The sequence below is a fragment of the Nomascus leucogenys genome, chromosome 6 (assembly GCF_006542625.1).
Source record: "Nomascus leucogenys isolate Asia chromosome 6, Asia_NLE_v1, whole genome shotgun sequence".
In the NCBI taxonomy this organism is placed as follows: Eukaryota; Metazoa; Chordata; class Mammalia; order Primates; family Hylobatidae; genus Nomascus; species Nomascus leucogenys.
Genome location: NC_044386.1, coordinates 96,793,406 through 96,820,501, shown reverse-complemented (window position 1 = coordinate 96,820,501; position 27,096 = coordinate 96,793,406). Strand labels below are relative to the sequence as shown.

General features: G+C 37.2%; 1 protein-coding gene across 8 annotated transcripts in view; it reads left to right on the top strand.

The window, feature by feature from the left end:
* PEAK1 (pseudopodium enriched atypical kinase 1) overlaps positions 1-27,096 on the top strand; it is a 298,162-nt gene that overhangs the window by 35,110 nt on the left and 235,956 nt on the right. For 6 of the 8 annotated variants that reach the window (XM_030814851.1, XM_030814849.1, XM_030814847.1 and 3 more), the window contains exon 2: positions 19,569-19,631. The exons of 1 other annotated variant lie outside the window; for it this stretch is intronic. The gene's annotated coding sequence lies outside the window, so the exon portion shown is untranslated. Of the gene's footprint in view, positions 1-9,635; positions 9,647-19,568; positions 19,632-27,096 lie in introns of those variants that run through there. One more of the 8 variants, XM_030814853.1, reaches the window with a different exon arrangement.

Genomic DNA, 27,096 nt, shown 5'->3' with positions numbered 1-27,096 from the left:
GACAGACAAATAGGCTTCTGTCATTACTCAACTTCCTTATGACAGTGTTACACTTATTGCTGAGTAATAGTAATTAGTGTGGTTTTGGGTGTAGGCATTTTACATTTTGAATCTGAAAAGATTTTAGGTTCACCCGAGTTGCTGAATCAACTCAGTATTTCAGGAAAGTATCTTATACATGGGTTCCAAGTAGTATAAATATTAAAAAGTTAATTGCATATGCTCTGAGAAATTCTGTAAGCACTCTTTCACCTTCATTTCATAGATGAACAGTGAAGACAGTAGTGAGGGGATTTTATCAAGTTTATTTGTAAAAAGTCCTGGGCTGGCAGACTTTTTCCTTAGAGCCAGATGATCTGTCACAACTACTCAACTCTGTTGACATAGAGCAAAAGCAGCCATAGGCAGCTTGTAACCGAATGGGTGTGACTATTAAAATGAAACTTTATTTAGGCAGGCTTAGTTTGAGAATCCTAAATGGATCTGGTGGAGGGCCAAGGGAAGGCAGTTGGTACACATGTTGATGAAAACAGTTGTTTAAGCTTCTGGCAAATTTGAATACTAACTTATAAAGGAGTCAATAAGGTTTATATAAAAATAAAAGCAGTGGTTTGAAATACCACAACAGTAAGGACCACTCTCACAAGGAGTTATGTTTCCAAAATGGCATAATTTTGCTGTTAATGTATGCTTAATAGAGTAATGCATAATGTGTTATTAATTTGGAAACTATTACTTGTCCAGCTACATGTGCAGATTTTCAGTTTTCTTTGTACATTTAAAAATGATAAATGGAAAGTACAGTACCATTCAAGGGAGGAACTACTCAATACTTAAGTAGTTATTTGCCAAATCACATTTTGGGTTGTTTCTGTTTTTAACTGACATACTGACTGAAGTTTGCCAAAACCTGATTGCATTTGGAAGGAAAATGGCATTGTTGCTATTTTCTCTGCATGAGAATATCTAAAACAGGTGGCTGGCAGCAGGGAAGGAGTAAAGGTAAAGGACAAAAATATAATAGTTTGTGAGCTTGTTTTTTTTTTTTGCACTAAATTTCAGATCTAGCTAGGTTATGTTTTGTTTCACTCTGATCTTCAGAATACCTAATTTATTTTCTACATTCCATACCCTCCCTCAAGTAAATAAGGGAAACCCCACTGTATTACAATTAGTATTGAATTCACTTACATTTTTATTATTGAGGTATAATTGTAAATCATTTCGTTGGAGTTTAATCTTTTGATTCAAGTTGACTGGTGTTTTTATTTGCAATCTGTATTTTACAGTGTTTAATCCTAAGTATGTTTCCATGAACGGGTAGTTTGATTTTTAGAGCTAGAGAGAGTAACTGAGTTAAGGTGCACCAGGTAGCTTAGAAAACATTTTAAAATAGTGACTTTATAATTGCTACATCTTAGAACTTAAGAAATAGAAAAGGTTAGATTGACCAAAGTCATTCTAAAAAGCAAAGCAAGACCCACATGAGTATTTTATATTAGATCACATTTCTTTGCTTTTATGAGAACCATTAATTTGGTAGAATTCCTAAATCTAGTAAGTATTATAAAAATGATGTTGTATATGGGAGTGATGCCAGTTTGAGGCTGTAACTGGGTATAGCTTTGGGTAGTGTTTTTGCTCAAAGCTTTCTTTTTGTTTTTCACACTGATAGCATAAGGATGTCATGCAGTCCCCAATCTGAATCCCTAGTAGGAAGATTTTGAACAGAGTTCTGACAAGTAGGGTTATCACATTTTTATGTATCCTTTAACAGTTATCCTACCTAAAAAGATCAAAGGAACATGGAGTCAGATGTTGGAAGTTTTAACTCTGATGTTTCTTCTCAAGGCAGATTTCCTATTGCAGTGTGGATATTATTCTCTATTTAAAATAATGATATAAACCGACTGGGCACAGTAGCTCATGTCTGTAATCCCAGCACTTTGGGAGGCTGAGACGGGTGGATCACCTGAGGTCAGGAGTTTGAGACCAGCCTAACCAATATGTTGAAACCCCATCTCTACTAAAAATACAAAAATTAGCTGGACGCGGTGGCGGGAGCCTGTAATCCCAGCTACTCGGGAGGCTGAGACAGGAGACTTGCTTGAACTCAGGCAACGGAGGTTGCAGTGAGTCAAGCTCGCACCACTTGCACTCCAGCCTGGGCAATAGAGCAAGACTTCGTGTCAAAAAAAAAAAAAAAAAAGGTGATATAAACTGATTTCATATTTCAACATTTTGATCATTCAGAAGCTGATGTATTAATACATTTTCAAAGTAGATCAATAAACATTTTAAGAAAAGTTATTTTTTCCTTTGTTTTAGTAGTAGTCTGAATATTCATAAAAGTTCATTTTTGGGGTCAGATTGATTCATTGAGCCTGGTATGGAAAAACTTCCTTGTGTATTTAATTTCATTTGGATTCCCCTTTAAAAAGCTAATAGCCATATTCCAAATGTGCATAAAACTGTCAAGTTAATAGGAAGAATACTGAGGATTCTTAGACAAAATAGAAGAAAAAGAAGAGAAAGCAAAATGACTCTGCTCTAGGAGGAACACAGAACTGGAAACTAATGACCATTTTAGTACCTGTAATGTGGCAGGCATTCCCTAGTTTTGGAATTGACAGTACCCTCTAAGAAGTTTGATAGAGGTATGCATGAAGGAGGGAGCCTAATGCAGATTTGGTGTGGGTTAGGGAGGGGTGTATTGAAGGGCCCAAGAAGAAGGATGTCAGGAAATATTTCTAAGAGAAGAACTCAAGCCTCACATAGCCACACAGACAAGGCGAAAGAGTATTAGACAAGGTGAAAGAATGAGCCAAGGTATGGAAGTATTAGACAACATTAAAGACTGAGGATCTATAGACATTCAGTAGAAATGATTGGTGAATGAGGAAATGGAAAGTAGTATGGTGAAGGATGAGATTGGGAAGGACTGTTGGGTGTCAAATATTAGGGGCCTTATGTTACCAGGCTGTCAAGTCAGAACTTTGCCCTGATGGTGGCGGGGCATCCCTGAAGGAAGCTCTTTGATTTATTAGCTGTTTCTATTAACCACTCTTGCCCCACTAAAGTTAAAGGTAGAGATAGAGATAGATAGAGAGGCGGGAGGGAGGGTATGAGTGAGAGTGAGAGAGAGAGAGAGAGAGCGCGCGACATGGATGGAGTCTAGCTTGAAACTTTTTGTGAATTTTAATTTTACAAGGATTTTTGTTTTTTGGTATATTGTATCCAAAGGCAGAGAAAATATGAAGGTTATCTTAAAACCCTGACCTTAGAATTTTAAAAGCTTAACTCTGGTTTTATTCCAAATTTTGGCAAAGCATCTCATTTCTTTTAGTCCCACTTCCAGTTCAGATACAATTAGGTTCTTAGATTTTTGTTTTTGCCCTATCCCTTTTTATCAAGGTGGCTTTTGGGGATATTATGGTGTGCTTTGGGGTTGGGGTAGAGGTGAGAGTGTCTGGAGAAGGCAAGCAGGCAAGCTAATTCCCATCAAAGCAGCAATAATGGCTAAATGAGTACTTCTGAAATTGCTCCTTCTAGAATGTTTTTGGAGAAAATGTTGGGAGAGTAGAGTGTTGTAATTGAAAAGGATGGTTTTCTGGTGGTTGAATTTCAGCACTCTGTAACCTGGATGGATAAAAATGACTCTATGACTTACAAGTGAACCTTTCTGTTTACTCAGTGAATTGAATCTGTAATAGAAAAGATAAAGTTTGTTGGTAATGTCAGATTCAGTTCTTTACTGTTCTTAGAGCCATTGCTTTGTTCTTTTAAAGAAAAAAAAATTTTTTTTTAAGAGACAGGGTCTCACTATGTTGCCCAAACTGAAGTGCAGTGGCTATTCACAGGCCCCATCATAGTACACTACAGCCATTAACTCCTGGCCTCAAGCAGTGCTTTCGCCTCAGTCTCCCACGTAACTTGAACTACAAGTACATATCACTGCATCTGGCCATTGCTGTATTCTTTAAAGATCAATTATGTCATGCTGAGTTGGTTTCCTTGCTTCCATTGTCTCCCAACTGTAGTCCTAGATTAGCTTTTCAGGTTATTAATCTTAAAACACGATTTTTAGCATGTTACTCTGTTATTTAAAACTCCATAATAGCATTTTGCTGTTTGGGTTCCACAGAGCCTCTGGGATATTCTCTGTGAAGAGGGAGAGCAGGGTTTGGGAAGTGCTGGGGAGCCAAGGCTGACCTAATAAGGCAAATCATATTATTAGCTCATATTGTCTAAATAAAACTTATTTTACCTGGCAGTTATATACTTCACTCTGAAATTACCTAAGAAATAAGTCCCTCCTAAAAGATTGTGTATTAAATGTAGATAGTTTTGGGTTGATGAAAGTGGCATACCAGGGTTTCCAGCAACACTTACTCTGCCATTTGGGAGAGAGGGGGATGCTTGTCAAGCAAATAGTTGTTGCATAATAACTGATTTTTGGCCAGGCATGGTGGCTCACTTCTGTAGTCCTTGCAATTTGGGAGGCTGAGGTAGGTGGATCACTTGAGCCCAGGAGTTCAAAACCAGCCTGGGCAATATAGTGAAGCCCCATCTCTACACAAAGTACAAAAATTAACCGGGCATAGTGGTGCATGCCTGTGGTCCCAGCTACTTGGGAGGCTGAGGTGGGAGGATCACTTGAGCCTGGGAGGTCGAGGCTGCAGTGAGCTGTGATCATGCCACTGCATTCTAGGCTGGGTAGTAGAGTAAGAACCTGTCTCAAAAAATTCAAAAAACTGATTTTTTCATATATCTTTGACAGTGGACCATGTACATAATAAGCAGAAAGAGGAATAAAAAGGGATCTTGCCTTTAAAGATCAGTTATGTCCAGCCTTCCAAAACTGCACTGATCAGTACCACTAGAGTACTCAGAGAGTTGCTGTTTTTGCTGAAAGGGTGATTCTAATTATCTGGCAGATTTTCAGGTACACCAATGGCATGACCTAACCATCAGCCTGTATTATTACATAACCAGCCTGTATTATTGATTACCAGGGCAGGTCATGCTATTGACTGATTCTAGCTCCCAGGCCAGTATTGATTTGCTTTTGGTGGAAGAAAAGGAATGAAAATATTCTTGAAAATCAGTATGTCAAAGAATATAAGAAAGACCAATGGAGCTAAAAAAACAAGACAAAACAAAGCTGAGTTTATTTATTTGCCAGGTAAGGAAATATAGTAAGGATTTTACATTTGCCAGATAAGGAAATATAGTAAAGAAATTTACTGAGTAATTGTTGAGGAAGAAAAGTCTGGATTTTAGTACTAGAAAAGAGCAGGGGTTAGGGTAGGGTTAGGGTAATTATCCAAATTAAGGATTGAAAGCCAGCATTTTGGATAGGATGGCATGAGTTCATAAATCTGTATATGATTTGTTGAAATAAGTCCCATTCTAGTGAAACGGCATTTAGTCTTGGTATCTTGTAGGCAAGTCCTGCTGTAAACGGAAAAGTTTCCTGTTATAAGAGTTTCTGGCCCCTTTTCTAAAGCTAATTAGATCTCTTATGAAGGTCCTGGACCTAACCAATCCTCTTAAGGGTCCCTATTGGTGCGGTCTAATGTTGGATGGGCCCTTGGGTTGGCAGTGAACAGTTCTTACTCTAGATATACACTTCTAGAATATTTGCAGCAAACCCCTGAATCTGTATATATTGGATGTCGGGAACCCTAGCCTAGTATGTCCAGCTAGAAAATGGCTTCCCTCCACGTATACCATTCTTCCCAGAGAGTATAGAATTGTAAGTATGAGGGTGTTTGATAAGTATTATTTCTGTTACATTGTATTCAACTTAGGATTGTATATATTTCTAGATAGTTTCTTTAAAGACTTAAAGTCTCATTTTATTCTTCAATGAGCTCTTCAAAAGTGACTCACATTCTGTTATGACTTTTTAGTTCAATAGAGAATGCTAATTCAGGTTCCTCTTAGAAGGACTGCTAGATAATTTTGCTCCTTATGGGAAGGTCTTGCTGTGGACATCCCCAGAGTTTTTAGTTTCTATTTGAAATGTATGGTATTCAAATACTTTTATTTCATTGGAGAAAATGTATAACCTCCGATTTTCAGCACTATTTGTATGTTGCCTTTTTCTTCTTTCTTGTTACCTAACTGAACACATTTATTACCAATATAACTTGTAATCCCACTGGAGAGGATTGCAGTGCTTTTAGGCAATCTCATTTCAGCAGATATAGCTCTTTAAAAACAAACCAGTTAAAGACAGTCTCAGCTGAACTACAGTTGTTTCTTGTAGACCAAGGAAATATGGGGGTGGCGAGCAAAATCCTTGGACTTACACAGTCCATCTCAACAAACATGTTTGTGCTTGGCTAAGGACATGCTGATTACTTCTTTTCTATAAGTGATATATGAATGAATCCAACACAATTCTTGGTAGCAGAGATTGAGGGCCTTTTTATAGTTTGACTCAGATTTTGTCTTCAGGATTATTTAATAACACTTCAAAGTTATTGTGATTTATTTGCTTTCCAGTTGAGTTTTTGACATGTCTGTTTTCTGAAGCCAAAGAGATTTGACAATGTGATTTTTAAAAGGATTTATTTCAGCATATAAGTATGCAATGGTATTGACCTTCCAAAAACCACTAAGACATAAAATGTTATAAAGTTTTAGTATATAGTAGAGTTAAAAATGTGTTAGTATGTCAGCAAAGGGAAATACTTTATTTTCCAATACCTTTAAAATAGAACAAAAACTCTAATTAAATATAATTTGTAATATGTAAATAATACCTTGAAATAGCAAGATTCCTGGCAGTTAGACTATTGACTTCCGTACTCTGTAAGAAGCAATTTTTGAGGATCATTTCATTTAGCTTTTGCTTATGACTTCCACTGTCCATGTATGTCAAAGAGAGTGAGATGATCTTTCAGTAGTTTACTAAAGAAATGAGATGCTTCGTAAAATTGTTATGTGGTTGGCCTTTTTACAGGTGAAATAAGAATTACAAAATGCAAAAAAAAAAGAATTACAAAATGCTTGCTTGCTTTATTTTTATGGGATATATATATGTATAATATTGTTACACAGAGTCAGTGCAGTCCTTAGAAACGTACAGTTTTAGGAAATGTGATAGGCATAGTTTTCTTTTTAAACTCATGTGTAAAATAATAGCATATTCAAATGATAGGCTAGTTGTTTGGTATGAAGGGGAGAGATCACTCTTGGTCTCAACTTGCCCAGTCTCATAGGCATTGTTGCACTAGAAGAAAATATACCACATGTAGTTTTTACATGTCCAAGCTCAGTAAGTTTTATTAGGTGAAGTAAAGGAGTTGGGCTCTGAGGTGATTTTTGAATCAGCAGGTGATATAGTAGATGAGATTCAGGAAGTTATTCCAGGCACTAACCAGGTAAGAGTTGTAAATACAGTTATGCATGGAATGACAAAGTTTTGGTCAACGAGGACCACATAAGAGTATAACATTGTTGGCCTGGCATGGTGGCTCATGCCTGTAATCCCAGCACTTTGGGAGGCCAAAGTGGGCGGATCACCTGAGGTCAAGAGTTTGAGACTAGCCTGGCCAACATGGTAAAACCCCATCTCTACTAAAAATACAAAAATTAGCCAGGTGTGATGGTGCGCACCTGTAGTCCCAGCTACTTGGAAGGCTGAGGCAGGAGAATCGCTTGAACCTGGGAGGCGGAGGTTGCAGTGAGCTGGAGGTTGCAGTGAGCTGAGATTGTGCCATTGTACTCCAGTTTGGGCAACAGAGTGAGACTCCATCTCAAAAAAAAAAAAAAAAAAAAGTATATATAACATTGTATTTTTCCTATACCTTGTCTATGTTTATCTGTAATTGTGTTTTATTTTATTTTTTGAGACAGAGTCTCACTCTGTTGCCCAGGCTGGAATGCAGTGGCTCAATCACTGCCTACTGCAGGCTCCACCTTTCTGGCTTAAGCAATCCTCCCACCTCAGCCTCCTGAGCAGCTGGGACCACAGGCATGTGCTACCACGCCCAGCTAATTTTTTTTTTTTTTTTTGAGACGGAGTCTTGCTCTGTCGCCCAGGCTGGAGTGCAGTGGCGCAATCTCGGCTCACTGCAAGCTCCACCTCCTGGGTTCACGCCATTCTCCTGCCTCAGCCTCTCCTTGTAGCTGGGACTACAGGCGCCCGCCACCACGCCCAGCTAATTTTTTTTGTATTTTTTAGTAGAGACGGGGTTTCACCGTGGTCTCGATCTCCTGACCTCGTGATCCCCCCGCCTCGGCCTCCCAAAGTGCTGGGATTACAAGCGTGAGCCACTGCGCCCGGCTGCTAATTTTTAAAACATGTTTGTAGAGATGGGGTCTCCTTATGTTGCCTAGGTTGGTCTCAAACAGGGCTCAAGTGATCCTCTCACCTTGGTCTCCCAAAGTGTTGGGATTACAAGCCTGAGCCACTGCCCCCAGCCCCTTATCTGTATTTAGATACACCAATACCATTGTTATTGCCTACAGTATTCAATATAGTAACATGCTGTACAGGTTTGTAGTCTAGGAGCCATAGGCTATATTAAATAGCCTATGGGTATAGTAGGCTATACTATATAGGTTTGTGTAAATACAGTCTACGATGTTTGCACAATGATCACCTAATGATGAATTTCTCAGAATGTATCCCTGTTGGTAAGAGATGTGTAACTGTAATACAGTTTTTGTTAAAGGCATGGTTTCTTTCAAATAAAAAAGTAGAAAATAGCTTACATAAAAAAGCCTTAAAAAATTCTTTTCAAATGGAACAATCTTTCTGAAGGATGCCTGTGTTTTTAAAATGAGAATTATATTTGCACTATAAAATATCCTTATTGTGTCAGAGTTTCTATATATCATAGACCACTCTTTAAATTTTTCATTATGCTGATTAAATAATAAATAATATTCAATTTAGAAAACCAGAAAAGTGTATCTTCTAAATATGCTATGGGATGTAGAGGGATTGAAAATGTTTCCAGAAAGAGGCTGTTTAGGACAAGGAAGGATATTATTTTGGATGTTAGACCTTCTCTTAGGAGACAGGTGATATTTCCTTAGCCACAATATGAGGAGGAGAATTCTGCCAGGGTAGGTATATTCTGAAGGACTGATTTTAGTAAAGAACCTCAAGAGCAGGTACTTTTTTTTTCCCCCCTTGACCAACTTCCTGGGAAATATAGAGCAGGTAGTATTTATGTGAGAAGGAACTTGGAGAAAGATCAACTCTTCCCTTAATTTTCCTTTTTTTCCCCATTTTCACTTTTTAATCTTCATTTAGCTAAGTCATTAACTTGTTTGTTAAATGTTTGTTGTGTGCCTTTGTTAGGTATGTGGTAATTTTTTTATTCATGCTCATTTATTCAGAAGAGTTTCAAGTTGCCTGATTTTTTTAAGTGAACTGTACATTTTCTTTTTTGTTATATGTGTTCACAAAAGTTGGAGAAAGGTTTTTTTAAATACATTCTGTTAATGAAACTCATTTATTTTTATTATTACATTTATTTATTTATTTATGTATTTTTGAGATGGAGTCTTGCTCTGTCTCCCAGGCTGGAGTGCAGTGGCGTGATCTCAGCTCACTGCAAGCTCCACCTCCCGGGTTCCCGCCATTCTCCTGCCTCAGCCTCCCGAGTAGCTGGGACTACAGGTGTGTGCCACTGCCCCCGGCTAATTTTTTTGTATTTTTTAGTAGAGACAGGGTTTCACCGTGTTAGCCAGGATGGTCTCGATCTCCTGACCTCGTGATCTGCCCGCCTTGGCCTCCCAAAGTGCTGGGATTACAGGCGTGAGCCACCACGCCTGGTCTATTATTACATTTATTTTTAACTTATATCGGTCCCGATTGAATCCTTTTACTTGTGGATCTAAGTGCTTAATTTTTTGATCATTTGGAACAAAGTGAGGTTAGTGAAAATAGAATTTTGTGACAGCTCTTAAGCCAACTGGCTACATCCTTGATTTCCCAAATCAGGGTCAGAACTATAATTACTAAATTATATTGTTTTCCTTAGATATTCAGATAGTCACATTCATTGGAATAGTAGATTGAAGCCTTAACTTCATCCATCTAGTACAGCTAATACACCATGGAACTTCAGTGCTACATTGGCTTACTTTAACTACATTGAGGCCATCTGGTCAGTTAGTGGGGTGTAGTGGCCAGCACAGAGGCCATTGGGTAGTCAACTATGAGTTTGAATCTTTGCCACTTACTAGCTGACTGTGGCGAGATTATTTTTAATATCAATTCATCATCAGTAAGGTAGGGATGATAGTATCTGCCAAGTTAGATGGTTGTGAAAATTAACAATTTAGGTAAAGCACCTTGCATTCTGCCTGGGATAGTATATAGGTGTTCAATAAATGGTAGATACTGTAACTATTACTTACATTTTCTTTGTATATATTTTCTGCTTAAATTCATGTTAGTGCTAATAACCAAAATAATTTACCTGATTGTTTTAATTTAAGATTAGTGAGACTTTAAAAGCTTTTCTTAAAGTTGAAATACATCATGGCCTTTAATTTTTCTCCTCTTTTCTAAGTTTTTACTTTAATACAAATACCAAAAAATCAGAATGGTTTTTCTTAATTTGTCCTTAGTAAACACATTATGCTTCCTGTTTGAGATTTTGTCACCTTGTAGAATTTTTCATTAATATAGTATATAGCACAGCAGGGTTTTGTTTTTGTTTTAAAGATTGATCTTAATGAGATAGTGTTGAAATTAGCTTCTCTTGCTATTTATCCCTTCCATCTTTATTTTTAACATTTTAATCATATGGCCCTCTGAAACTGCCTACAGCGTGAATAAAAGACAATTTTTCTACCAGGAAATTTTGAAGTATTAAAAAGTGATATTTAAAGTATTTACCAGAAAGGAAGGCGCCTAAAAACATTGTTATGTCACCATTTATAAGTTCAAAATTCTTATTATTGAAGCTACATATTCGTCCTTCCTTCAGCTACACACTTGCTCCCCTATGGATGTTTTAAAGACTCTGTCACCACCTTAGCAATATTCTGAGTAACTTGATTTTAGTGTGATATATATTTTATTGATGACTTTCAAAATAATTATACATTATTGAACATTTAATTATCAAATTATAAAGATAACTTAAACTCTGATTTTACATTCTAGGTACATTTCTGTGATTAGAAAATTCTCTCATGGTATTCTATTTATAATTAATATACCAAGTAAAACTAATTAGAAGTATCTGAAGCCCCTAGCAAAATCTCTGATTAGACATGCCATTTATAATTAACTGACTCTTCTCATTCTTGCCTTTTCCTTTCCATTTGAATTAATCACTGTGCTCTTCCTTTAGTGATACTTGTGTTCCTATCCAAGACACTGATTAGAGTTTAATGATCACTGTTTGTGGTATGTTATGGAGACTTACTTTATAGAAACTTTGCTTTTAAACTTTATTTAAAAACATTAAAAATACTTGAATTATATTCTCTATAAAGTATCACATTGAAGATTTTTTTGCACATTATCAAGATAAGCATTTATTTTATCAAATGCTGAAGGCAAACACAGAGAATAGACAGACTTGACCATTTTCCTCTCTAGTACTTTAGTATCTGAATTTTTCTTGCCAGTCTGATCACTAATCATTGTCTGCATAGTTTTGACAGCATGCCCATTGACCCTGGGCCATTGATAGACCTGGTATGTCTTCATTTATTATTTTGCCAAAGAATTAGAAGCCTGATAAGCTAGGCAGTGTCCTGTGCTTTGGCTAGGAAGACGCAGGAGTGATATTTAAAGTATTTACCAGTAAGTACAAAATAGGCACCAACCAGTTAAGATGGCTGTAGCACTGGATCAGGGTCTTGAAGAACCCCTTCATCCTTTATGCTGTGTCAGGCTTTCTTGTTTTACCTGCTGGGTTGTAGTGGTGGTGGGGAGATTGGGCCATCAGTAGGCACCTTAGGACTGGTGGAGTTTGAGGCAGTGATACTTTACCAGACTATGTTACAGAAGTATTTCAGTACTTAAGTACAACCCTTCAGGCTCTGTTGGTTTGTACCAGTTCAATATTAGTTCTGCCAAGAGGTGTTCAGTCATTGCCCGTCGAGAGCTTACTGTTCTCTAACCATAACAGACAGTTATAATATAGTTTGAGAGTTACTTATGTAAGTATATCAAACGTGCATAGGGGAAGATTGCATGCATCTTTTTTGGGAAAACCAGGGAAGACTTCCATAATGAGTAGAAACTTGCCAGACAGGTTTAAGGAGGAGATTCTAAATAAGCAAAGGGGAAAATAACAATTTCAAAGGCATAGGGGCATAAGAGAGCATAGTGGATTCAGAGATCAACAGTTAGGAGCAGGAGAGGATGAAGTTTTTCTCTGACACTTGCTTTTTAAATTGGATAAATACATATTAAGATCACATTTATAGTTTCGAAATTGCTCCATTTTTGATAGATGTATTAGTTCATTCTTGCACTGCTATAAAGAAATACCTGGACTGGGTAATTTATAAAGAAAAGAGGTTTAATTGGCTCATGGTTCCTCAGGTTGTATAGGAAGCTGGCCATCTGCTAGGGTTCTGGGGAGGCCTCAGGAAACTTACAATCATGGCGGAAGGCCAGGGGAAGCAGGCATAAAGAGAGAAAGAGAGGAGGAAGGTGCTACACACTTTTAAACAACCAGATCTTGTGAGAACTCTATCATGAGAATAGTACTAGGGGGATGGTGCTAAACCATTAGAAACTGCCCCCATGATCCAATCACCTCCCACCCGGCCCCACCTCCAACATTGGGGATTACAGTCTGACACGAGATTTGGGCAGGGACACAGATCCAAACCATATCAGTTGAGAACTGCTAGCCTGTCTGATACTTAGGTTCTTCAACTGTATCTAAACTATTTTAGATACAGGGAAAGGTAGAATAGGAATTTGTTATAGTTCAGGGCTATACTAAACATTCATAGAGCAAGAGTGCGATTAAACCCTTGCTTCTGATTCATTGAGAGGCTTCTAATGAGCAAACACAGATTCAAACAAATTGAGGATGGTAGTTTTTTTAATGATATAAAACTGCTGCCCATGAGGCTTTTTGGCTGACATCATGAAACTAATTTTGCTTAATGGCTATGGAGGCCTACAAATTCAAATATGCAGAAAATGCAGTAAATTGCTGGCCTGTCAGATTCTTGTTGCCTGTCATCTTTTATCTGAATGGCAGCTTTTGTATCCAGATTGTCAGGAGCAAGTATGTGGACCCCTTTAAGGTTATATTTGTACATGCTTGAATAATTCAATTCAGAGCCTTCTAAATATAGCAAATCGACAGCAGTGGAGCAATGCATCTTCTTATACTTGTGTAATTAGGGAAAACATCTGTTGGATATCTCTTCTCGTATCAGAGAACTCTTGAAATAAGTCCAGGCTTTCATAGTAGTGTAAGTTCTGCTTTTATTGCCAGAGTTGATGCCTTATATCTTTGAAATATAGTGAAGTCATGGAGAGCAGAGAAAACGTTTTCTCTATGACTGTTCAACTCAATGAGTGATTTTAAAGCACCCATTATGTGCCAGGAATTACGTGAAATACAAAGATGAATAAGTGGCTGTTTTCTGTTTTGTTTTTAGTTTTATTTTTTTGGAACAGAGTCTTGCTCTGTCTCCCGGGCTGGAGTGCAGTGGCATGATCTCAGGTCACTGCAACCTCCACCTCCTTCAAGCGATTCTCCTGTCTCAGCTTCCCGAGTAGCTGCAATTACAGGTGTGTGCCACTGTGCCTGGCTAATTTTTGTATTTTTAGTAGAGACAGCGTTTCATCATGTTGGCCAGGCTGGTCTTGAACGGTGGACCTCAAGTGATCCTCCTGCCTTGGCCTCCCAAAGTGCTAGGATTGCAGGCGTGAGCCACTGCGCCCAGCTTCTGTTAATCAAATTATATGGTTTCCTCCTTCAAGCTGTATTTAGAAAAAAATGTCATGATGATGGTGGTGGTGGTGGTGGTATGTGTGTAGTGTTACAACAAAGGCTACAATAAAGATCTGAGTTACATGTGAATAGATTATTTGCTTCAAAGATGGTTTTGAAATAATTGTTTTAAGTTTTTTGATGGCTTCACTTTTACAACACTTTCAATTAATGTTCTTATCTTCTCTCTACTTTCTATTATACTGCATAATTGAAGGAATATTTTCAGTGAAATATATCTTATGTTCCAATATTATTAATTCAACAGGTATTTAGGTAGCATCCACTAGGCCCTAGGTTTGGAGTGAACCAGAATGTGAAAGGTTGCAATCCATAGAATAAAATTACTTGGTAAAAAGGAAACCAAAATAATGAAGTTTTTACTTTCAGCCCTTTTGGTTTGATTAATGGTATGAAAATAATGTAATTCAGCCTTAAAGTCACAAAATTTATATTTGATTTTGTAGATGTGTTGGATTTTTCTTTCTTTCTTTCTTTCTTTTTTTTTTTGAGACGGAGTCTTGCTCTGTTGCCAGGCTGGAGTGCAGTGGCGCGATCTCAGCTCACTGCAACCTCCGCCTCCTGGGTTCAAGCGATTCTCCTACCTCAGCCTCCTGAGTAGCTGGGACTACAGGCGTGGGCCACCACACCTGATTAATTTTTTGTATTTTAGTAGAGATGGGATTTCACCATTTTGGCCAGGATGGTCTCTATCTCCTGACCTCATTATCCACCTGCTTCAGCCTCCCAAAATGTTGAGATTACAGGCATGAGTCACCGTGCCTGGCTCGATATGTTGGATTTTTATGTTCACAAAAGTTATCTGAAGACATATGCAGAAATAGACTGTCTACATTGAATTTTGATTACCTGATTAGCTATTAAATCTGTGGGTTTTGGTAACATTCAAAATTATGAGTAGGCAAGGGACTTTAGAAATTGAGGGCATTCTCTGTGTCATCACTTTGTTAGAGGCAAATCTAGGGAAACCAAAAGATGAGAAGCACTACTATAAGAAATTATCCATTTTGTACCTTTGCTCATTTCCACTGCCTAGAATGTCCCTTTTTCTTCTCTGCTCTTTTTCATATCTTACTCAAAGACTTTTCCAAGGTGGTACCTAAACATTTTCCCCTGAGGTGACATTTTGCTTGTTGGAATTTTATAACATTTTATTTATTCCACCTTTCAAGATTTTAAAAATTTTTTTGTGTGTACCTGAGCTATGTTTCCTATTGGATTATAAGCTTTCCAAAGGTATCATGGATGTCAAATTGGGCCAGGAAGGATGGAAGGAATTTGGATAGGTGGAGAAAGGAAGTCATGTCCATAGGAGAGAAACCACATAGACCAAGGTCCATAGGACAAAACAGATGCTTTTTCAGGAATGCTAGTAGATTAATATGCTTGGTTTAGACAATATGTAAGTAGAGTAGAGGGAGATGAAGTGGGGAGATGAAGTGGGGAGAATAGGAAATGATCTTTGATGCTGAATTAGTAAAATATGGAGGTCATCAGCACTTCACTTTTAGTTAATTAGTTGTGTGTAGGAAAGGCTCAGTGGAGAGTTGGAGGAGAGTGTTGGGTTTGTGCTATCTTTCTAAGTGCTATGAAAACTTCCTGGTGTCTGAGTCTATTCGTCTTTACTATCTGTACTGTGATTCACATACAAATATTTTCTGTGTTGTATCCTTAATGTCCAAGACTATTTTACTCATCTTTACTAGCTGTAACCTGATTAGCACACATTGTTTTAGTACTTCTTAATGGTTATTAGTATAAATAGTGCATTTTATTTGTATTTTATTGTAAATTATGAAGTTTTATACTTTTTGAATACAACATGTAGATGCAAATGTCAAACTTGAGAAAGCAACATATTGTATAGTTATAATTAAACATAGTGATTTAATTTCAGTGATCACCGGTTTAAAATCATTTCTGGATTAGATTCTTCTATATGTGTTCTTTCTCTTTTGCTTCATGTGTATTCCCTATAATGGAGTAGTTATCTCAGATTTTTCCATATGAGAAGTTAGTGCATATAGTCCCCTGCATATAGTCATAATCCCTTGTCCCCAGTATCTTGAATTGCTACACTCACTGCTGAACACGAAACAAATATTTTCTCACTATATTTTTACTTGTTGATTACAATTTGTTAATGATATGTATCCACTATTTCTATTTGATTAATCAAACACTTCTTCCTCTTTGCTTAATGCTTTGTCTTCATTGTCATACTTATTGCTTTCTATGTTTCACTTATATTTGTCTACAATTTCTTAGAGTTTTAAACTCTCAAGCAGTTTTTATAGTGGTAAAACCTTTAACTCTTTTTTTTTTTTTATTTGGAGATTGCATCTTGCTTTGTCGCCCAGGCTGGAGTACAGTGGCATGATCTCAGCTCACTACAACCTCCGCCTCCTGGGTTCAAGCGATTCCCCCACCTCAGCCTCCCTAGTAGCTAGGATTACAGGCACTTGCCATCATGCCCAGCTGTTTTTTTTGTATTTTTGTAGAGATGGGGTTCCATAATGTTGGCCAGGCTGGTCTGGAACTCCTGACCTCAGGTGATCCGCCCACCTTGGCCTGGTAAATTGCTGGGATTACAGGCATGAGCCACCACGCCTGGCCCAAAACTTTTAATTTTTTAAGTAAATAAGTGCTCAAAACTCATAACATTTTTAAATGATTAGTTATCAATACAGATTCTTATAAACACATTCACACATTAGAATACATTCTAAATATATATTATATATTACATATTAAACACTGTAGAAAATTTTAGCTTATTTTCAGGAAGACTAGGTAAACAGATAATCAGGAATCCAAACAGTTTTTATAGTCACAACTTACCTGTCATTTGCCAATGTAAAGATTATAAACAGATGTGGTTTACAGATGATAGTTGATGCTTCCACATTCACTGGCAATGGTGATCACTTGAAAGGCCCATCTAGCTGAACCTTGGAGAAACATACCCAAGCTTGGAGGTATCCCTCTACCACTTAGAATGCTGTTTGTACATGGAGGCATGTAATAAATACCGAATGAATAAATTATTAAAACCTCAAGCTTATTCTAGGCTTAAGCTCTGGTTTGCAATAAAATACCACCAAATAAACATAAAAATATGTACTTACTTAGAGCATTTTGAAAGTATATAACTTAAGGAAAAATTAAAACTACCTATGTAATATTTATGCAAATCAAAGCACTATTAACATTGTATGTATTTGTAGCTTCTTCTATGCAAATTTATATATTACACATTTCGGATTATCCAACAGATGAGCATTTTCCTATCATTAAGCATTTTTATTTTACTTTTAAAATCCACTTTAGTAAAATTATTTATGTACAGTACAGTTTGAGGGGTTTTGACTAATGTGTATATCCTGTTGACAACCACCATAATCAAGATATAGAACATTTTAATCACTCTTAAAAGCTTCTCTTAAGCCCCTTTGCAGTCAATTCTTTCATACAACCTTTAGTTCCTACAATAACTTACCTACTTTCTGTCAGTGGAGATTAGTTAGTTTTACCTGTTCTAGAATCATATACATGAAAAAATTGAGTAGACAGTACAAAGAGTTCCTATGTATGCCCTTTACACAGTTTCCTCTGTTAGTCATTAAGCATCTTTGATAAGCAGTTTTAATGATTGCTTAATATTCTAACTTATTTAGCAAATCATTTGTACCTTTAGTTTGCTTCTAGCTCTTTTTTGAGATGGAGTCTCACCCGGTCGCCAGGCTGGAGTACAGTGGCGCGATCTCGGCCCACTGCAATCTCTGCCTCCCGGGTTCAAGCGATTCCCCTGCCTCAGCCTCCTGAGTAGATGGGATTACAGGTGCACACCACCACACCCGGCTAATTTTTTGTATTTTAGTAGAGACGGGGTTCACCGTTGGCCAGGATGGTCTCCATCTCCTGACCTCATGATCCACCCGCCTTGGCCTCCCAAAGTGCTGGGATTCCAGAAAGATTTTACCAATTGCTGGGCGTGTGGATCATGCCTGTAATCCCAGCACTTTGGGAGGCTGAGGCATGTGGATTGCTTGAGCCCAGTAGTTCAAGACCAGTCTGGGTGGACAACATGGCAAAACCCCAACTCTACAAAAAATACAAAAATTAGCAGGGCTTGGTGGTGGGCACTTGTGTAGTCCCAGCTACTCAGGATGCTGAGGTGGAAGGATCACTCGAGCCTGGGAGGTCTAGGTTGCAGTGAGCTGTGGTCACACCACTGTACTCCAGCCTAGGTGACAGAGTGAGATCCTGTCTCAAAAAAACCCAAAAAACAAAAACAAATTTAACAATTTAAATTCCTATGAATAGTGTACAAAAATGCCTGTTATATTACATTATTACATTATCACTTGTAGCTGTCAGTATAGCCTAGATTGTGCTGTAGTAACAAACAGTCCTAAAAATCTCAGTTGCGTAATACAACAAAGTTTATTTCTTGCTCATGTTACATGTCTAATACATGTCAGCAGGGTTGTTTTCTTCTCTTCAGAGACATTTAGTGAACTCCATAATGACTGTAGTAGCTAGGAGGTCTGTAAATTGTGTAGTTGGTCTTAAAGCTTACACTTAGAAATGTGTAACGTCACATCTATGTACATTTCAGTGGCTAAAGCAAGTCATGTTTCTACACCTAAGTTGAAAGAGGGCAGTGAGGTGCAATCTTACCATGAGTCTGGTAAGGAGAAGAACTGGAAGGGTGCCAATGACTATAATCTTATTTTTAAAACAATTATAATTTCATTGATCAAAGATGATATCTCATTTTAATTTTATTTTCTTTGCTGATGTAGAGAACATTTTTTCCATTTTTCATACTTATTAGACATTGGTTTTATTTAATTTACTTATTTGCTTAGGTTTTATAAACATGTGCTATTGATTTACTTTTACATTTCCAGATTTTTAAATTCTGTATTTTCTATGAGGATGGGCAGTCCTAATATAGGGAGTGCAAACTTTAGAAAATACTTTCTTTTGAAGAATTGAGTTTATGAAGGAGATTGATTTTTTTCTCCAGTTTATGTAGAACGTTTTGATATCTTTTTTTTTTTTTTTTGAGATGGAGTCTTGCTCTATCGCCCATGCTGCAGTGCAGTGGCATGACCTTATGACCTTGGTTCACTGCAACCTCCGCCTCCCAGGTTCAAGCGATTCTCCTGCCTTAGCCTCCCTAGTAGCTGGGACTACAGGCACACACCACCACGTCTGGCTAATTTTTTTGTATTTTTAGTAGAGACAGCGTTTCGCCACATTGGCCAGGTTGCTCTCAAACACCTGACCTCAGGTGACCCATCCACCTCGGCCTCCCAAAGTGCTGAGATTACAGGCATGAGCCACCGTGCCCGGCCTGTTTTGATATTCTTTTGATTTCAAGAAATACCAACATTAATCAAAGGCAATAGAAAGTCCAGGAGAATTTGTTAATTCTTGACATTCTATAGATATCTAAAGAACAGCTTGAACATAAAAATTTAGGGGGTAAATGATCAAGTTAGGGTTCTATTGAAATAATTAAATTCCATACTCAGATTCAACCATATTGACCATGTCTTTTTCTGTTTGTTTTTTACAATTCAGGTATCGGCCCAAACTGGAACTTACGCTGTAGACATTTCTTTGTGGTTTATCTAAAAACCAAAGGTGAGATAATTTATGAATGCATTTGCCTTTTAATATGTATTTTATAATGAGAAAGAATTGTTTCTGAAAAAATTTAAGGCAATATAAAATATCTTTTCCTCTGAGTGTTTTAATGGGAAACTTATAAAACTACGTATATAGTATGCTTACTTTTAAGCATGTTTATAAGACATTTGAAATAAATGAAACTTGTTCTAGTGATAAAATACTTTTGAGTGAATTTTTTCTTTATCTTTAATACTCAAAGATGAAATTCATACTACTATTCTCTGATACACTTGAGAATATATTGGCATTATAATCTAATATTTTTGAAGACAAGTCTTCCATTAGTTAAATCATAGATTGAAACAACTGCTATTTTAATGGGCCAGTTATTAAGAGCTTTCTACCACTCTGCTCTCTTGGACTTGATGACTTTCTGTAGTTCCCTGTTTGGGAGCCTCTGTAATAAGGATATAGGTTAATATTGGCTTCTATAGAAAGCTTCCCTTATATAGAAAGCTTCTATAGATAGCATTCCACTCTAAAGGTAGGATCATAGCCTTTTCCCGTTTCTTACCTGTCTTGGCTCGTCCTCTTCTTGTTAAAATTTTTCCAAATACACTGTTGTAAGTCTCTCGTCTGGTCTTTCCACCTTGAGTCTGACTGCTCTGTCAGCCATTTTTATCATTGTCAACAGATTATTTTTTTCTTTAAAAAAATGTCAGCCTGTCAGTCTACTACTCTGAGTCCTTCAATATCTACATTCCTTAAGGATTATTTTACAAACTCATTTACAGAGCAATAGTGGTCTAGATATGATATGAACACTAACATCGTGTATTCATATTATATCTTTATTGAGAAATAATTCCCATGCCATAAATTCCACCCATTTAAAGTTTAAAATTCGATAGTTTTTACTGTATTTACAGAGATGTGCAACCATCACCACAGTCTAATTTTGGAATATTTTCATCACTCATTTTTTTCTTTGAGTTGGAGTCTCTTTCACCCAAGCTGGAGTGCAGTGGCACCATCTTGGCTTACCACAACCTCTGCCTCCCGAGTTCAAGCAGTTCTCCTACCTCAGCCTCCCCAGTAGCTGGGATTACAGGTGTGTGCCACGATGCCTGGCTAATTTTTGTATTTTTAATAGAGACAGGGTTTCACCGTGTTGTCCAGGCTGGTCTTGACCTCCTAACCTCAAGTGATCGTCCCACCTCGGCCTCCCAAAGTGCTGGGATTACAGGTGTGAGCTATCTGCCTGGCCTTTCATCACTCTTAAAAGTACTCATTAGCAGTCTGTACTCATTCCTCCCTCCCCTCAGCTATTAATTTATTTTCTGCCTATTGTGGACATTTTATGTAAATGGAGTTGCACAATATGTTGTCTTCTGTGACTAATTTCTTTCATTTAGCATAAGGTTTTTAAGCTTCATCCATGTTGAAGCATGGATGAACCTTTATTCCTTTTTATGACTGAATAATATTCCATAGGGTCAGGAGCTTAGCTGGGGACATACAGCTGAGTTACTTTAATCACTTACTGAATTAGGATAAGCAAGAAGTTAAACCTGAGAAAGTGCAGGCTCCTTCCTGTCAAGTGGATCAACACAGAGGTGGGGGTTTTCTCAATGCTGAGGGAGCTCCCAGCAAAAGGTTCCTGCTGTTTTATAGATCTGGGGTGGGTTGGAGGAAAAGGTGCAAAGGCTAGGAGTGGAGGAAGGTACTGGGTCAGAGTGGAGGAAAGTGTTTTTAGTGTTTTCCCTCTGTTGAAGAGGCCTCTCCAGAGTTGCCTAAGGAAAGGCCTCAGTTAAAGGCCACAGAGACTTCTGAATGAAGGTACCTGGGCTACTAATGTAGATACGGTAAAGAGCATGGCCATTTAGGAATACCTGAGTCTTGACTGCAGCTTGCTTTAGAGATGTCAGTGCACCAGGTATGCACCAAATCTGGTGTGGGGAGGGCAGTTTTCTCCTGTGAAGCCTGCCAGGTAAAGACTGTAATTGTTTATGATCAAGCTAAAAAAAGTGGTCTGGCATGGTGGTTCATGCCTGTAATCCCAGCACTTTGGGAGGCTGAGGCAGGTGGATCACCTGAGGTCAGGAGTTTGAGACCAGCCTGGCCAACATGGTGAAACCCTGTCTTCACTAAAACTATTAAATTTAGCTGGGTATGGTGGTGAGCATCTGTAATCCCAGCTACTTAGGAGCCTGAGGCAGGAGAATTGCTTGAACCCAGGAGGCAGAGGTTGCAGTGAGCCAAGATCGCACCATTGTACTGCAGCCTGGGTGATAGGGTGAGACTCCGTCTAAAAAAATAAATAATTAAATAAAATAAAAAGTCACACTTTTTTTTTCATTTTTTTATCCACAATATCTATATGCCATATTTCATTTATCCATTTATCAGTTGTTAGACATTTGGGTTGGTTCCACTTTTTTGGCTATTATGAAAATTCTGCTATGAACACTTATTTGTGTATAAGTTTTTGTGTGGACATAGGGTTTCATGTCTCTTGGATATATACCTAACAGTAGAATGGCTAGGTCATTTAATAACTCCGTGTTTAACATTTTGTGGAACTGCCAAACTATTTTCTAAAAAGACTGTACCTTTTTACATTCCTACTAGCAATGAATGAGGGTTTTAATTTCTCCATATCCTTGCCAATACTTAACATTGTCTGGGTTTGTTTTGTTTTGTTTAATATAGCCACTCAGTGGATGTGAAGTGATATATGGTGGTTTTGATTTGTATTTCCCTAGTGACTTATTGTGAACTTTTTTAATATGCTTATTGGCCATTTGAACATTTTCTTTTTCTTTTTTTTAGTTTTTAATTGACAAATAATAATTGTACATATTCATAGGTATGTAGTGATGTTTTAGTACATATATGTTAGTGATCAGATAGGGTTATTAACATATCCATCATCTCAGACATTTATCATTTCTTTGTGTTGGGAATGTTCAATATCCTCTTCCTAGTTATTTGAAACTACGTGTTACTGTTAACTTTAGATTTTCTTCCTAGCTATTTGAAACTACATATTACTGTTAACTATAGTCATCTTACCGTGGTGTAGAACACTAGAACTTATTCTTCGTATCTATTGGTAATTTTTTGTCCTTTAACAAATCTTTCCCTGTCCCTCCCTCCCTACTGCCAATGAGTGAGAACATGCAGTGTTTATTTAACTTTTTGTTTCTGGCTTATTTTACTTAGCATAACGTCCCAGTCTCATCCATGTTGCTGCAAATGACAGGATTTCTTTTTTTTTTTCATGACTAAATAGCATTCTCTGGTATATATATATATTCCACATTTTCTTCATCCATTCATCTTTTGTTGGACATCTAGGTTGATTTCATATCTTGGCTATTGTCAGTAGTGTTACAGTAAACATGGAGGTGCAAATGTCTCTTTGATATAATGATAGTCTTGTCTTTGGATAAATTCCCTGTAGTGGAATTGCTGGATCATATGATATTCTATTTGTAGTTTTTTGAGGAACCTCCTTACTGTTCTCCATAGTGGTTGTACTAGTTTACATTACCATCAGCAGTATTTAAGAGTTCCTTTTTCTCTGCATGCTCACCAGTATTTGTTATTTTTTGTCTTTTGATAACAGCTGCCATCCTAATTGGGGTGAGATGATACCTCAATGTGGTTTTCATTTGCATCTCCTTGATTAGCAATGTTGAGCATTTTTGTCATTCTTTTTTTGATTGTTTTTGGTTTTTTGAGACAGGGTCTGGCTCTGTACCTACGCTGGAGTGCAGTGGCATGATTATAATTCACTGCAGCCTCAAACTCCTGGGCTCAGGCAATCCTCCTGCCTCAGCCTCCCAAGTAGACAGGACTACAGGTATGAACCACGATGGCAAATTTTTTTAAATTTTTTGCAGAGATGGGAGTCTCATTATGTTGCCCAGGCTGGTATATGTCTTCTTTTGAAAAATGTCTATTTATATCATTTGCCAATTTTTAAATCAGTTTTTTTTTTTTTTTGCTTTTGATATGTTTGTCCTTGTATATTATGGATATTAATCTCCTATGGAATGAGTAGTTTGCAAATATTTTCTCCCATTCTACAGGCTTTTTCAGTCTGTTGATTGTGTCATTGGCTGTACAGAAGTTAATTTGATGTAATCCCATTTGTTTCTTTTGCTTTAGTTGCCTGCACTTTTCAGGTCTTATCATAAAATCTTTTCCCAGACCAGTGTCCTGGAGCATTTTCCCCTATGTCTTCTTCTAGTGGTTTTATTGTTTCAGGTCTTTGATCCCTTTGTGAGTTGATTTTTGTATAGGGTGAGAGGTAGGGGCTTTAAAGACATTTTTATTTTCATCCTTTGCCACTTTAAAATTAGGTTATTTGTATATATATATGTTTATTTATATTACATATAATATAAACGTATATTTACATTAAATAGAAATACAGTTATGCCTTGGTTTATTCAGGGAATTGGTTTCAGGACCCTTGTGTATACCAAAATTCACACATAGTCAAGTCCTGTATTTGGTCCTACTAACCTACCTATAAGAAGAGTCAGTCCTCTGTATAGGTGGGTGTCACATCCCATGAATGCTGTCTTTTTTATCCATGTTTGGTTGAAAAAAAATGCATGTAAGTGGACCTACACAGTTCAAACCTATGTTGTTCAAGGGTCAACTTATATGTGTATATATATGTTGGCTGGATAGAAATCTCTTATGAGAAATGATTTACAAATATTTTCTCTTATTCTGTGGGTCTTTTCACTTCTTGATATTGTCCTTTGAAGCACGAAAGTCTTTATTTACTTATTTATTTATTTTTTTGGTTGCTTTTGGTGTTGTATCTAAGAAACAATTGTCTAATTCAAGGTCCTGGGGAATACTCATGTTTTCTTCTAGGAGTTTTATTGTTTCACCTCTTATTTTTATGTCTGTGACCCATTCTCACTTAATTTTTATAAATGGTGTAATGTAGGGGTTCAACTTCATTCATTTGTGTGTGGATATACAGTTGTCTCCGACTATCGGATTATCTTGGCACCCTTAAAGAAAACCAATTGCCTATAAATGTAGGGGTTTATTTCTGGACTTTCAATTCTGTTCCATTGATTTGTCTATCCTTATGTCAGTACTGCATTGTCCTGATTGCTATAGTTTTGTAATAAAGTTTTGAAATTGGGAAGTGTAAGTTCTTCCAACTTTATTCAAGATTGTTTTGGCTCTTCTGGATTGCTTATATTACCATATGAATTTTTGGATTCGCTTGTCAATTTTTACAAAAAAATCCAGCTAGATTTTGATTGTGTTGAATCTGAGGCAGGAATCTTTAATTCAGTTTGGGGACTTTACAGTCAGTAATCCAATCTGTAAACACTGGATGTTTTTCCATTTATTTAGGTCTTCTTTAATTTCTTTCAATGTTTTATCATTTTCAGTGTATGTATTATAATTCTTTTGTTAAATTTATTCCTAAGTACTTTATTTTGTTAATAGTATTCTAAGTGAAATTTTTTTTCTAATTTCATTTTTGGATTATTCATTGCTACTATATAGAAATATAATTGATTTTTGCATCACACAACCTTGCTGAACTTATTTGTTAATTGTAATAGTTGTTTATAGATTACTTAGGGCTTTTTAATATGTAAGATCATGTCATCCTCTCATAGTGATAGTTTTACCTCTTTTCTGATCTAGATCCCTTTCATGTCTCTAACTGCTCTGGCTGAATCCGTTTTTGTTTTTTTTTTTTTTTTTTTTTTGAGACAAGGTCTTACTCTGTTGCCCAGGCTGGAGTGTAGTGGTATGAACATGGCTCACTGCAGCCTCGACTTCCTGGGCTCAGGTGATCCTCCTGCCTCTGCCCCTCAAGTAGCTGGGACTACAGGCAGGTGCCACCATACCCAGCTTATTTTTATATTTTTTTGAAGAGATGGGGTTTCGCCATGTTGCTCAGGCTGGTCACAAACTCCTGGGCTCAAGTGATCCTCCTGCCTTAGCCTCCCAAAGTGCTGGGATTATACACGTGAGCCACTGTGCCCAGCCCTTGTCTCGTTTCTGATCTTAGGGCGAAAGCATTCAGTCTTTCAAGATCAAGTAAGATGTTAACTACGGGTGTTTCATAACTGCCCTTTATCAGGTTTAGGAAGTTCTCTTTTAGTCATAGTTTGTTGAATGTTTTTGTCAGAAAGTATATGAGATAACGCTTATTGAGATCTTTGTGTATATGCCAGGCCCTATGCTAAGTGGTTTATATTTAGCATTTCATGTAATCTTCACAGTAGTCCTATGAGGTAAAGACTGTTATTTTATCCTCAGATAGAATAGATACAGTCAGATTGTTTGATTTCAAAGCTTGTGTGTTCAATCATTATCCATTAAAATTTCTGTACAAACCATACTGATTTATATGTTACTTTGTACATGCTAATTTCCTCCTCCTAAAGTGCTCTCTCGCTTCCCCATATAAAGTCGATTGCTGAGCTATCACTGCACTTTGTACTGTTTCACTATGTTGTGATTGTTTGTATATGTTTCTCTCATTCTAGAAACTATGCTTCTTGAAGTCAGGGACTTTGTCATTTTCATTTTTTAATCCCCCAGTGCTCAGTGGAGAGCCGGGAGAGAGAAATATCACAGAAGCAAAGAGATTAGAGTGTTTCGAAAAGGGTGGCAGTGGTCATTAGTGTCAGATGCTACAGAGAAAGATCAAATAAAATAAAGTTTACAGCATGACTTTTGGTTTTGTCTTTTAGTGACCTTAGTAAGATTGGTTTTTTGTTTTTAGTAGCATTGGAGACAGAGGACAGATTCTAGTGTGTTGAGCGGTGTATGGGAGATGAAGAAGAGACTGTCAAAGAGTATAGACTACTCTTGTGAGAAGTTTAACTGTGAACAGAAGGAATGAGTTTAGGGTGCTAGATAGAGGGGAACATAGGGTACTTTTTAATATAGGAGAGGCTTGAACATGCATATATATAGAGGTAGGGGAAAAAGGAAACAGGTAAGGGCAAAATTGTGGAAGTAGAGAGAGAGAGGAGAATAATAAAACAGGCTCCTTGCAGAAATGGCAGATTGCATGTAGAACACATGATAGAACATAAGATTTGCCGGGAATGGCTTCTTTCTTCTGAGGGAAGGAAGTGCTCATGGATGCAGCTAGTGACAAATTTGTGGATGTGAATTAGGAAATATAGCGAGTTTTCTTTTCCTCTGAAGCAGAGGACAAGGTCCTTGGCCTGGCCATGTTGTGGGAAAAGGCGACAGGACTGAGATACGGGATTTGAGAGGAGTGGTAAAGGTTTGGAATAACTACTGTGGGTCGTGGAAGAGTTTGCTTACTAGAAATAGAAAAGGTTTTCGAGGGCCTCTGTCTCTTCTCTGTAATTTAAAAAATAGAAAAGGTATGTGGTTAGAAATTTAGATAGTATAAAATGATTCATAGATAGTGCAAATGTACAAAAGTAAATCTTTCACC